We start from the raw sequence: 12495 nt of genomic DNA on the forward strand, positions 1-12495 counted from the left end.
CTTTCCAGTTTATGGGTAGAATTTTTCGGAACAGGAGGAGGTCATAATGCTGTTCTCATGAAGGAACTCTTGATCTACTTTGAATAAAAGTATGATGCACACTTTTTCACCAAAGAAGAGATCAAGCCTACAAAACATTCTGCAAGAAATGATCAATGGTATGAGACGTTTAAAAAACTGGGTCAGACAAACAGTGTCAGGCATGATTGCCACCTCTGGGCAATAATGGCTATTAGATACAGTGGGGCAGGGGGAGGGCTAAGTGAGTGATTTCAACTTGTTATAAAACTCATCGAGCACACTTGCTCAGGGAGCTACCCGGGCAACCTAAATAAAGAAATGAAGATTCATGGGAAGTCTACGGGATGGTTAAAAATGTTACACAGGCCATGTGTTTGGCATTCCTGATTGTCTCCCTCCAGAGATGCATTTAATTGACTTTTGCATCTACATTTACAGGTAATTTCAACATTTTCTTAGTAACTATTTGACAGCTCTATTATTATTTTGAGGATAAAGATCTGCTTGACTTCCTTTCTTATTTATAATGGTGAACATTTGCGCTTCCGGTAATTAAATCCTTCACTGTAGTTGCTGATTGATTTGGTGCAATTTTGAATAACTATTTAAGACATAAAGTTAAGGACGGAATATTCAGAAAATGATTTCCAAGGTTGTTAAATAACTCAGAAAGAAGCTACGTCTTTTCTCGAACAATTATCTCCAAATTTGCAGAAGATACAAAGTTGGGTGGGAGGGTGAGATATGAGGATGATGCAAAGACGTTTCAGCGTGATTTGGACAGGCTGAGTGTATGGGCATCTGCATGACAGTTGCAGTATAATGTGGATAAATGTGAGGTTATCCACTTTGGTAGCAATAATAGGAAGACAGATTATTAGCTGAACGGGTGTAAATTGAGAGGGATGGATACTAAGCGAGACCTTGATGTCCTTGTGCATTAGGTGCTGAAAGTAAGCATGCAGGTACAGCAGGCAGTAAAGAATGTCGGGGTGCTGCCAGGCCACTGACTGGGCACTTCGTTCTCCCCTGGGGCTATACATTTATGCCCCGGGGAGATCCCTACAACAGGTTCACATTTAGGTTTGTGTGATGTTTCTGGCATACTTTCATACACATCTCAGTTAACTAGGGTTATGAGCATACAAAATAGGAGAAGAAATAGGTCATTTGGCCCCTCGAGCCGGCTCCACTATTCAATAAGACCATGGCTGATCTGTCTGCGTTTTGAATTCCACACTTCCATCTATCCCCAGTAACCTTAGATTTCCTTGCCTAACATGAATCTATCTACCTCTGCCTTAAAAATATTCAATGACTGCCGCCCACCACTGCCTTGTGAGTTCCAGAGTTGTACAAGCCTCAGAAAAAGATTCTCCTCATCTCTGTCCTAAAAGAGCAATCTCTAATTCTAAAACAATGCCCCCAAGCTTTGGACTCACCCGCAAGCAGAAACGTCCTTTCCATCTTGTCAAGACTATTCAGGATCTTATATACTTTAATCAAGTCACCCCCTCACTCTTTTAAACTCCAGTGGAAATAAACCCATCCACCTTTCCTCATAAGACAGCCCGTTTATTCCAGGTATCAATCTAGTAAATCTCCTCTGAACCATCTCTGAAGCATTTACATCCTTTTTTAAATGAGATCAAAACTGCACCTAGCATTTGAGATATAGCCTCATCAATACCCTGCATGACTGAAGCATAACACTCTTACTATTATGTTCAATTCCTCTCATATTGAAGGATAACATTTCAGTAACCTTCTTAATTACTTGCTGTACCTGTATACTAACTATGTTGGGCGGCACGGTAGCACAGTGGTTAGCACTGCTGCTTCACAGCTCCAGGGTCCCGGGTTCGATTCCCGGCTCGGGTCACTGTCTGTGTGGAGTTTGCACATTCTCCTCGTGTCTGCGTGGGTTTCCTCCGGGTGCTCCGGTTTCCTCCCACAGTCCAAAGATGTGCAGGTTAGGTTGATTGGCCAGGTTAAAAAAAAAAATTGCCCCATAGAGTCCTGGGATGTGTAGGTTAGAGGGCTTAGCGGGTAAAATATGTGGGGGTAGGGCCTGGGTGGGATTGTGGTCGGTGCAGACTCGATGGGCCGAATGGCCTCCTTCTGCACTGTAGGGTTTCTATGATTTCTATGATTCTTGTAATCCATGCACCAGAACACCTAGATTCCTCGGCACCTCAGAATTCTGCAGTTTTTCTCCTTTTAAGAATGTTTTTTTATTCTTCTTGCCAAAGCGAACAACATAACATTTTCCCACATTATACACCATCTGCCAGATTTCGCCCACTCATTCAACCTATCTACATCCCTGGCTTGATTGTCATGGTAAAGTGATGGGTATGTTGGACTATGAGGTGTATCGGACCTTGATTGTGGTGGAATACAGTTCTGGTGCAAAAGGCTTCCTTGTCCGTGCCATACCTGATGCCATGAGACTTTATGGGGTCTGGAGTCAATGGTGAGGATTTCTAGATTCACTCCCCACCAACTGTACACCACTGTGCCCCCACCTCTGCAGGGCTGTTCTGCCAGTAGGCAGGGCGAGCCTAGAGATGGTGTTGGAGGTGTCCGTGATGTTGGTTGAAATGAATCAGTGAGTGTGACTATGTCAGGCTTTAGCTTGACCGGTCTGGGGCACAGCTTTCTCTCAATTTTGACACATGTCTCGAGACATTAGTGAGAAATATTTTGCGGGGTCAGCTGGATTGGGTTTGCCACTGCCAAGGCTGGTGCCTAGATCCTTGCTGTTTGTCCATCAGACTTATCAAAGTGGTTTGATACAACTGAGTGGTTTGCCAGGCCATTTCAGCTGGAGGTTAAGAGCCAACCACCCATTGTTGTGGTTCTGGAGTCACAGGTAGACCAGACCAGGTAACAATGGTAGACCTCCTTCTCTAAAGATCATGAATGAATCTGAAGGAGTTTTAATGACAATTCTATGGTTTCATGGTCACCATTACTGATACCAGCTTTTTATTCCAGATCTGGAGAGATAATTTGCATTTAAATTCCCAGCTTCCATGTTGAGATGTGGATTCATGTCTACAGATCATCCGACCAGCAACATATGCCATTGTTTTCTAAAGGAGTATAGAGCTAAACTGGTCAATTAGAAAGTTTGCTGCTCAGCTGAAAAAAAGATCTAGGGGGCGATTCAAGCGGAGGCTGTTTAGCAGGCTTCCCGCTGGGCATCACAGCCTCTGCGAATCTCCGGGCCCCGGATTTCCAACACCATCTGCTCTATACCAGAAATTGGCGCGGAGCTGTATAATGTAGTTAAATTAGAATTTACATATCATTAGTGGGCCCGGGACTAAAGTCTCTGGGCCTGCTAGAGTCTCCCACCCCCCGCCAGGAGTGTTTCATTCCAGCGGGGTTTACAATAGCACCCCATCCAGTCATGAACCCTTCCCTCCATTTTTTAATGGCTTTTTCCATATTACATGGGATCACCACAATTTTGGTTGATCATCTTTGGAGGGTGTCAGTTGCCCTTCCTGCCAACAATCCTCCCCACTTATCCAGCCTGGGGACAGCTGCCAATGTAATATCGGCTTGCCTGTACCAGTGGCTGTGTTCTCTCATTGCCAATTAGTCTTGAAGTGGGACTTGAACCAAGGTTTTCTGGCTCAGAGCTACTGAACCACTCCAGCTCCCCAAGTCCAGTCAGGAATACTGGTGGATAATTAAATAACTAACAGGAGGAGGAGGTTCAATACACTGCCCCATCCTGAATGATCGTGGAGGCCTAGCACATCAGTGCAAAAGACAAGACTGAAGTATTTACAACCATCTTCAGTCAGGAGGCTGTGAGGCACAAGACAGGAGTGTGATGGAATACTCTCCACTTTTCCGGATGAGATCAGATCCAACAATATTCAAGCAGTTCAAGACCATTCAGCCCAAGAGCTCAAGTGGATAGAGCTGTGAAGAAGGCCTATAGTGTGTTAGCTTTTATTAACAGGGGGTTGGAGTTTAAGAGCTGTGGGGTTATGCTGCAACTGTACAGGACCTTGGTGAGACCACATTTGGAATATTGTGTGCGGTTCTGGTCACCTCACTATAAGAAGGATGTGGAAGCGCTGGAAAGAGTGCAGAGGAGATTTACCAGGATGCTGCCTGGTTTGGAGGGTAGGTCTTATGAGGAAAGGTTGAGGGAGCTAGGGCTGTTCTCTCGGGAGTGGAGGAGGCTGAGGGGAGACTTAATAGAGGTTTATAAAATGATGAAGGGGATAGATAGAGTGAATGTTCAAAGTCTATTTCCTCGGGTGGATGGTGCTATTACAAGGGGGCATAACTATAGGGTTCGTAGTGGGAGATATAGGAAGGATATCAGAGGTAGGTTCTTTACGCAGAGAGTGGTTGGGGTGTGGAATGGACTGCCTGCAGTGATAGTGGAGTCAGACACTTTAGGAACATTTAAGTGGTTATTGGATAGGCACATGGAGCACACTAGGATGATAGGGAGTGGGATAGCTTGATCTTGGTTTCAGATAAAGCTCGGCACAACATCGTGGGCCGAAGGGCTTGTTCTGTGCTGTACTGTTCTATGTTCTATTCCCACCAAAGCCCACTGATTACATGTCATCCACCATCTTAAATATCCTGGCTCTCCACTGCCATAGAGTGGTGGTAGGGTCTACCCATCTACAAGACACAGAAACTTGTCAAGACTCTTTCGACAGCACTTTCTAAAACACAATTTCTACCACCTAGCAACACAATGGCAACAGGCTCATGGCAATACTACCACCTTTTACGTTCTTCTCCAAACCACACCACATCCTGACGTGAATCTTTCTCATCGTTCCTTTGGTGTCACTGGGTCAAAATTCTGGAACTCCTGGATGGTCAACTGGTTGAAGAAGGCAGCTCACAGCTACCTTCTCAAGGGCAATGAATGCTGATCTTTCCAACAGCACTCACATCCCACCACAAAATTTAAAATCTGATAGATTCCTACAAAATATTGCTAAAGAAAAATTTGAAGTAATGTTTACAGTTCAAACATTACTGAATATTTGAATTGTAATGGAAAGGACGTTAAAGTCTCAGAAATAACGCAGTGCAGAAGAAAGCACATGATGATACCAGCAATGGAAAACCCATAGCTGCGAAGGGATACAAACATTCATACAAAAATACAAATTAGGATCAGGAGTAGGCCATTCGGTCCCTCAAGCCTGCTCCACCATTCAATAAGATCATGGTCGATCTAATTGTGGCCTCAACTCCATATTCCCCTACCCCCAATAAGATTCAACTCCCCTGTTAGTCAAGAATCTATCTACCTCTGCCGTAAAAATATATTTGGGATAGTGGGGCTATTCATAGCAGATCAGCAGTAATGAAGAGGAGATGGCACAGTCATTAGCACTGCTGCCTCACAGCACCAGGGACCTGGGTTCGATTCCAGGTTGGCCACTGTCTGTGTGGAGTTTGCACATTCTCCCCGTGTCTGCGTGGGTTTCCTCTGAATGCTCCGGTTTCCTCCCAAGTCCAAAGGTGTGCGGGGTAGGTTGATTGGCCCTAGTTTCGGGGGGATTAGCAGGGTAAGTATGCAGGGTTACGAGGATAGGATTGTTGTCGGTGCAGGCTTGATGGGCTGAATGGCCTCCTTCGTACTGTAGGGATTCTATGATTTAACATGAATTTTTTGAATTATAGAGTATTTTGAGTAGGGAAGGGCTATTTCATTCGATTGGGAGTCAGTGCAGAGAGTTCAACAATTAAAATTGGCACAAAGAAATTAAGGAGAGACGTTTGGAGAAACATCTTTATGCAGAACATTGTTGAAATATGAAATTATTTTTTATAGAGAGTGTTTTCTATCTTTTAAAAAGGAAACTAGTGAATTATCTCAAGTACAGGAAAGCAGGAAACTATAAGAAGAGCATGAGACAGTATAATTAGTCTTCTAGCAAAAAACTGGCATGGACATGACAGGCTTACTATCTTGTTTATTCCATGAATAAGGATTTACAACTGAATATAAGATTTCTAACACAAGAAGCATAATAAAAATTGTAGCACTTACAAGAACAAGTTTAAACTTATCTTTGCAGTAGCATTTCAAAATACTTCCAATAATTTTTCATCAATGACCAAGAAATCTGTGGGTACTATCAACAGGTCTTCCCACTGAAGCAACCTGGCTGAAAGACCATGCAAATTATGACATTAAAGAGATTGTTTCTTGAACAAATATATCAAGTTTTATGTGTTAACAACTCTTGGAAATGTTTTGCATTTTTGTTATGCTTTCTAATGTATTCTAAATAGTTATCGCAGCTACATTTTTTATGTTTATAACTGAGCAAAAATTCAAAGCAATCAGGAACAAAAATTGTTATAGGTGGCGATTTCTAGGACTGTACCATTCTTCAAATTTACAAGGAGAGCCCGAATAAAAATATTGCATTCAAGTATATTTGAACAGAGCTTTTAGTAACACTTACTGGGTGAAGAAGGAAAGATATTAATTGATGAAATCTTTTCTTAGATTTTATATTGCTTGGCTCTCACTATAAAAATCTGCATATTAAACAGATGAGATAGATATCGGAGGTCAGAAATTTTCCACCAAATGTAACATGCATATTTTTTGCATAAAATTACATGTTTATTTATGTAACTGTGGTCTGTGGGAATATCTGCTAATGTTTTCAGAAATGTAGTGAAAGCAGCTACTGTGCATTATACGAGCGGAACTACATTTAAAAACAACATAAAAATGCATTTATATAATGCCTTTAACATAGTTGAAATGCCCAAAGACACATCATGGGAGCATTATCAAACAAAATTTAACATCAAGTACATTAGCCGTTATTAGGACATATAACCAAAAGCTTAGTGCAAGGTGGAGGTTTTAAGAAATATCTTATAGAAAGAGAAAGAGAAATAGGGAGACAAGAGGTTTGTGAGGCAATTCCAGAGCATAAGGATGAGGCAGCTGGAGGCATTGCCCTCGAATGGTGGACTGATTAAAATCAAGAATGGACAAGTGGGGAAAATTGGCAAACTGCAGAGATCTTGGAGGATTATAAGCTTGAAGGAGGTTACAGAGACATTGAGGGAAAAGATCATGGATGGATTTGAAAAATTGTTGAGAATTTTAAGTGAATGGGACTTAGCACAAATTGGGGTGTTTGTGAATGTGTGTGTGCATACACACATATGCACGTGCATGTGAGTAATTTGATTAAGCGGGGACAGAGTGTCTACAAAGTTGAGGACATCAAACAAGTTGGGTGTGAAAGCCAGGCATCTGAACTGAATAGGTTTCAGTTGGATGTTCTACAGGTAAATAAGACATGGGTAGAAATTTGCATTAGGAGATAAGTGAGGAATTGAATGTTTTGCAGTTGAATTTCAAAAGTAAGAAGGATTTACAACTTAGAATAGGTCATAAATAAATAAAGCAAAGTAATTAAATTTTATTTTACCTGAAAATAGTAAACATAAGGAGAACGTGAAATATTTTATATCCTAGAAAGGTAATTTCAAAGAAGGATAAGGACAATGGGAAAAGGTGAAATGGAAAAAAACATATTAAAGAGAGGTTAAGAACATAAGAACTAGGAGCAGGAATAGGTAATTCAGCCCCTTGAGCCTGCTCAGCCATTCATGGCTGATCTTGTCCTGGCCTCAAATCCATTTTCCTGCCCATTCTCCATAACTCTTCGACCCATTACTAATTAAAAATCTGTCCATCTCCTCCTTAAATTAACTCAATGCCCCAGCATCTACTGCACTCTGGGATAGTGAATTCCACAGATTCCCTACCCTTTGAGAGAAGTAGTTTCTCCTCTTTGCTGTAAATCTGCTACCCCTTATCCGAAAACTAATCCTTTATTCTAAATTGTCCCACAGGCGGAAGAATCTGCTTCTTGTCTACTTTGTCTATATCTTTTATCATCTTACATAGCTAAATTAGATCTGCTCTCATTCTTCTAAACTCTCGAGAGTATAGGCCCAAACTGCTCACTCTCTCTTCATAAGACAAACCCCTTATCTCTGGAGTCAATCTAATGAACCTCCTCTGAACTGCATCTAATACCACCACATCCTTCCTCAAATTGGGGGACCAAAACTGTACACAGTACTCCAAGTGTGGTCTCACCAATGCCTTGTATAGTTGCAGCAACACTTCCCTATTTTTATACTCTATTCCTTTAGCTATAAATGCCAAAATTCAATTTGCTTTCCTTGTTGCCTACTGTACCTGCATACCAATTTTCTGTGATTCATGTACAAGGATACCCAGATCCCTCTGCACCGAAGCACACTGAAGTCTCCTTCTATTTAGATAATAAGTTATCTTACATTTTCTCACCAAAATGGATAACCTCATATTTATCTACATTAAACTCCATCTGCCACATTTTGGCCCACTCACCTAACCTATCTATAATCTATACAAGTTGGGAACTGTGTTGAAATGTTGCCATGCAAGATATCCTGAAGAGAGTGCTACGTACTGGGACAGAAGTGATCAATCTTTAGCAACCCATAGAAGTGTCTGGTTGCTCCAGAAAGCAGGGTTTTGGCTTAAAGTTTTGAATTTCAATTACCAATTGAGAGCAAGAGAGAGAGAAGCCCCATGAATTACTTTCCATATAGCAACAGTCGGTTGTGCCTTGTGGAGTTTTACTGGAATTTTATAGAAGAAATATCTATAAAGAACTATTGCCTAAAGAAGTGTTTATCTGGGAGGCTAGCCAAGTAAGAATCCTTATCCACTTGTCAGCAAAAACCTGGATATTGTTTGGGCTTTATTGCATTTGGACATGGACTGCTTCATTTTCTGAGATGTTGTGGATGGTGCTGAACATTGGGAAATCATCAGCGAACATCCTATTTCTGACCTTGTGATGGTAGGAAGATCATTGATGTAGCAGTTGAAGATGGTTGGCCCTGGGACACTACCCCGAGGGACCATTGCAGTGGTGTCCTCTTTATTTTATACATTTATGGGATGTGGGCTTTTCTGGCTAGGCCAGCATATATTGCTCATCCCTACTTATCCCTCAGGTGGTGGTGGTGAACCGCCTTTTTGAAACGTTGCAGCCCATGAGATGTAGATACACCCACAGTGCTGTTCAGGAGCGAATTAGAAGATTTTGACCCAGTGACTGAAGATGCTGGGGAGCTGTGGAGGAGGCCAAGATGGATCATCCACACCCCAGTAATGGTTGAAGTTTATTGCAAATGCTCAGATGTGCTGGGCACCTCCATCATGGATGGGGATATTTGTGTAGCTTCCTTCTCCAGCAAGTTGTTTAATTGTCCACCACCATTCACAGCTGCGTGTGGCAGGACTGCAGAACTTAGATCTGATCCTTTGGTTGTGGAATCACTTAGCTCTGTCTATTACTTGCTGCTTGGCACGCAAGTACCCCTGTGTTGTATCTTGATCAGGTTGACACCTCATTTTTAGGTATGCCTGGTGTTGCTCCTGGCATGCGCTCCTACACCTTTCATTGAATCGGGGTTGAACCCCTGGCTTGGTGCTAATGGTAGAGTGTGGGTATGCCGGGCCATGAGGTTAGAGATTGAAATTGAATACAATTCAACAGTTCAACCTGGAACATGCACAATGATCAAAGTACACTCACTTTCTGGTTTTTGGCTCAATATTTTACCAACAAACACATAAAAAGATCACAGGTACAAATGCACATGCCATGAAAATATGCATATTAGTGTACGCCCAACAGTGTGCATTGTTCGTTTCTATTTACTAATCAGAAATGCACTTAGATCCGGGTTCCTAATTATCCACAGGGCACTGGTGGCTAACATATTAGAATTTTTTTGGGTCAAGTACCCTGAACCAGTCAAAACCCATAATCATAATGAAAGCAACACCAGTTTCATTAAAAAAAAGTAATTCAGTTGAAAATTAGCAGTGAAAAATTAGCAACCACTACAAAGACTGGTTATTTTAACATTCCCTTTTCTCAAGTTGGTCCTTCATCCACCTCAGTAGAACATAAAGAAGTTCGATAATTGTAGGGAGGAAAAAAAAAATCATGAAAGCGTGCCAAAAACTTACCATCCCATCTTCCAACATCCAACACGTTTGCATTGCACAGGAGCTATGTTGCCTTCTGCTTTTCTGATCGAGGGAGTCAGATCGTTCAGCTGGACCTATATCAGGCATCTGTGCACACGAGTCCTCTGAGCCTCTCTGCATCTGGCATGTGTAAGGAAGGACAGCGATTTGCTTTTTTAAAAAAAATCTGTTTTGAAATGAATAAATCTGTACTAGCAGTGGCAGTAGCCAGCTGTGTCTCTGGAATGTCAGCATTCAATTTCCTATGTTCTGTGGCAAACGTAGGTTTGCCAATGGTCTACGCATACATGGTTGCATGCAAGCTATCTGCCCTCATCAACTTATTTAATGTCAATTCTTGTCCTAATGTTTTATTACGATATCAGACTACACAAAACACAGCCTGTTGTTTCATTCCATGAAACATTCTGCAATGTGCATTCATCTCCGTGATAACAATCTAAAATTACATTGTTCTCTGTTGCTGTATGATAAAAACTAATCACAAAGGGCATAAAAATTATTAATTCATTTTTACTGTGATGTGTCAGTTCAGATCATGTCTGCGAAAGACAATCTTTAAAAAAAAAAGAGAGACTGCTAAATTTGAATGTAAATTCCCCTGTAATCAATGGACTTCTGAATGATCTCTGGTTCTATTTACACGATTCCATATCAAAGGGAATCATTAGAGTTCCATACAAAATTAAGCTTATCTTTACATAATGTACTGTGCCCTTGCGGACAGGTGCTGCAAGCATTGTGAACATTTGGGTCAGTGTGCTTGCAGTGAGAAGCTAAGCTTGAAGGGAATGATTCCAATAGCATTATGAATCTCACCCTGGTTCTCCAGCCTGCCTTCTCTTTAAGCTGCTGGGATCACGTGAATTAGCCTGATAAAAGTAATTTAGCTTTGTGTTACAGTGCAAAATAGGCGACAGCGATTCAGCCGCCCAATGTATATCTCTCCTAAACATAGGAAGCTAAATCAATATTGTATATTTAAGGCCCATGCAGAGTTTACAATACTTCACTGTTTTTGAACAGTCAATTTAGTTTACAGAGAGTACAAGATTATTGTACTGGGAATATTATTATTCCATGTATTTCTGCATATTATTTTCATTTGTGAATAAATGTGCACATTCTCTAACAGCATGTCTTTGAGGATAAGAAAAGAATGCAATGTGACCTTTGCGATTATCTCTCTAATTTCTTCACCCTGCCGCTCTTCAAGATCATCTCAGTCCAAGACAAATTTCCTGCTCCCTGACCCCATTTCCACTAAACCTTTGATGAACCCACATGCACTTCAGGACGTCCATATTGGAAATTGGTTGTTTTGTCGCCACCTCCATATAGTCCAATCATTAAATGCCATCAACCCCAGTTTCTCCTCCCCAAGTATCCGCTTATCTCTATAATGCTCCAAACCCCAAGCAGGCAGCCCCATTTTTCCCCATGGCCTGACCACTCCGAAGAGATCACATGCAGCACTCCCAACATTCACTCCCAGTCCTGGCTCCAAATACTTGCAAGGCAGAGACCTTCTGCATGGTCTCTAGACCCTGACATCTAGTTCTTGGCATCATCAGGCAGGTACAGCAAGCAATTATAAAGGCAAAAGGTATGTAATATTCCAATTCCCTTGAAATATTAACTAATGTTGGGATTTTTAGGTCTCTTTGTGGAGGATACGGCAAAACATTGGCCCCCGGCAGGAACCTCTGGTCCAGCTGGAGTCTATAAGCTTTTGCATAGCTCGCACACCCCGCCACCGGGGAAACGCAGTGAGGGGTCGACTTCAGCGGGACCAGAAGATCCTGGTGGAGGGTGGGACCAGAAAATCCCACTCTAGGAGTAAAGAAGTCTTACTACAATTATATTGGGCCTTGGCAAGACCATATCTAGAGTACAGTATTCAGGGATGGTTTCTGTACTAGAGGAAAGATATACTTGCCTTCAAAGGAGTGCAATGAAATTTCACCAGACCGATTCCTGGGATAAAAGAATTGTCCTACAAAGAGAGATCGAGTACACTTGGGGTGGGGGTGGGGGAAGAGTTGTGATGGGAGAGCACCCGGTACAAAACACCCAGGGCTCAGGAGCTAAGGAGCTGATTGCTGCAAATGGAGATCTTGTCGTAGTCCAAACTGAGCAGCCAGAGTTTCAGACCTGAAAGACCAGTTTTTTAAAAAAAAGGAACTGTTAGTTCTGATTTTCTTTAAACTGTTCAACCACAAAGCTGCCCAAAGTTCAAAGCAGTGATTGGAGGAACAGGCAAGGGAAGGAAATAGCTACTCTTCCAATCACAGATCCTGTTACTTCTACTTTCGCACTGGCCTCCAAAGATTCTTCTGATAACCGTCAGTGAATATAGATTGTTAGGGAGCAGA

The sequence above is a fragment of the Mustelus asterias genome, chromosome 11, assembly GCF_964213995.1.
Source record: "Mustelus asterias chromosome 11, sMusAst1.hap1.1, whole genome shotgun sequence".
In the NCBI taxonomy this organism is placed as follows: domain Eukaryota; kingdom Metazoa; phylum Chordata; class Chondrichthyes; order Carcharhiniformes; family Triakidae; genus Mustelus; species Mustelus asterias.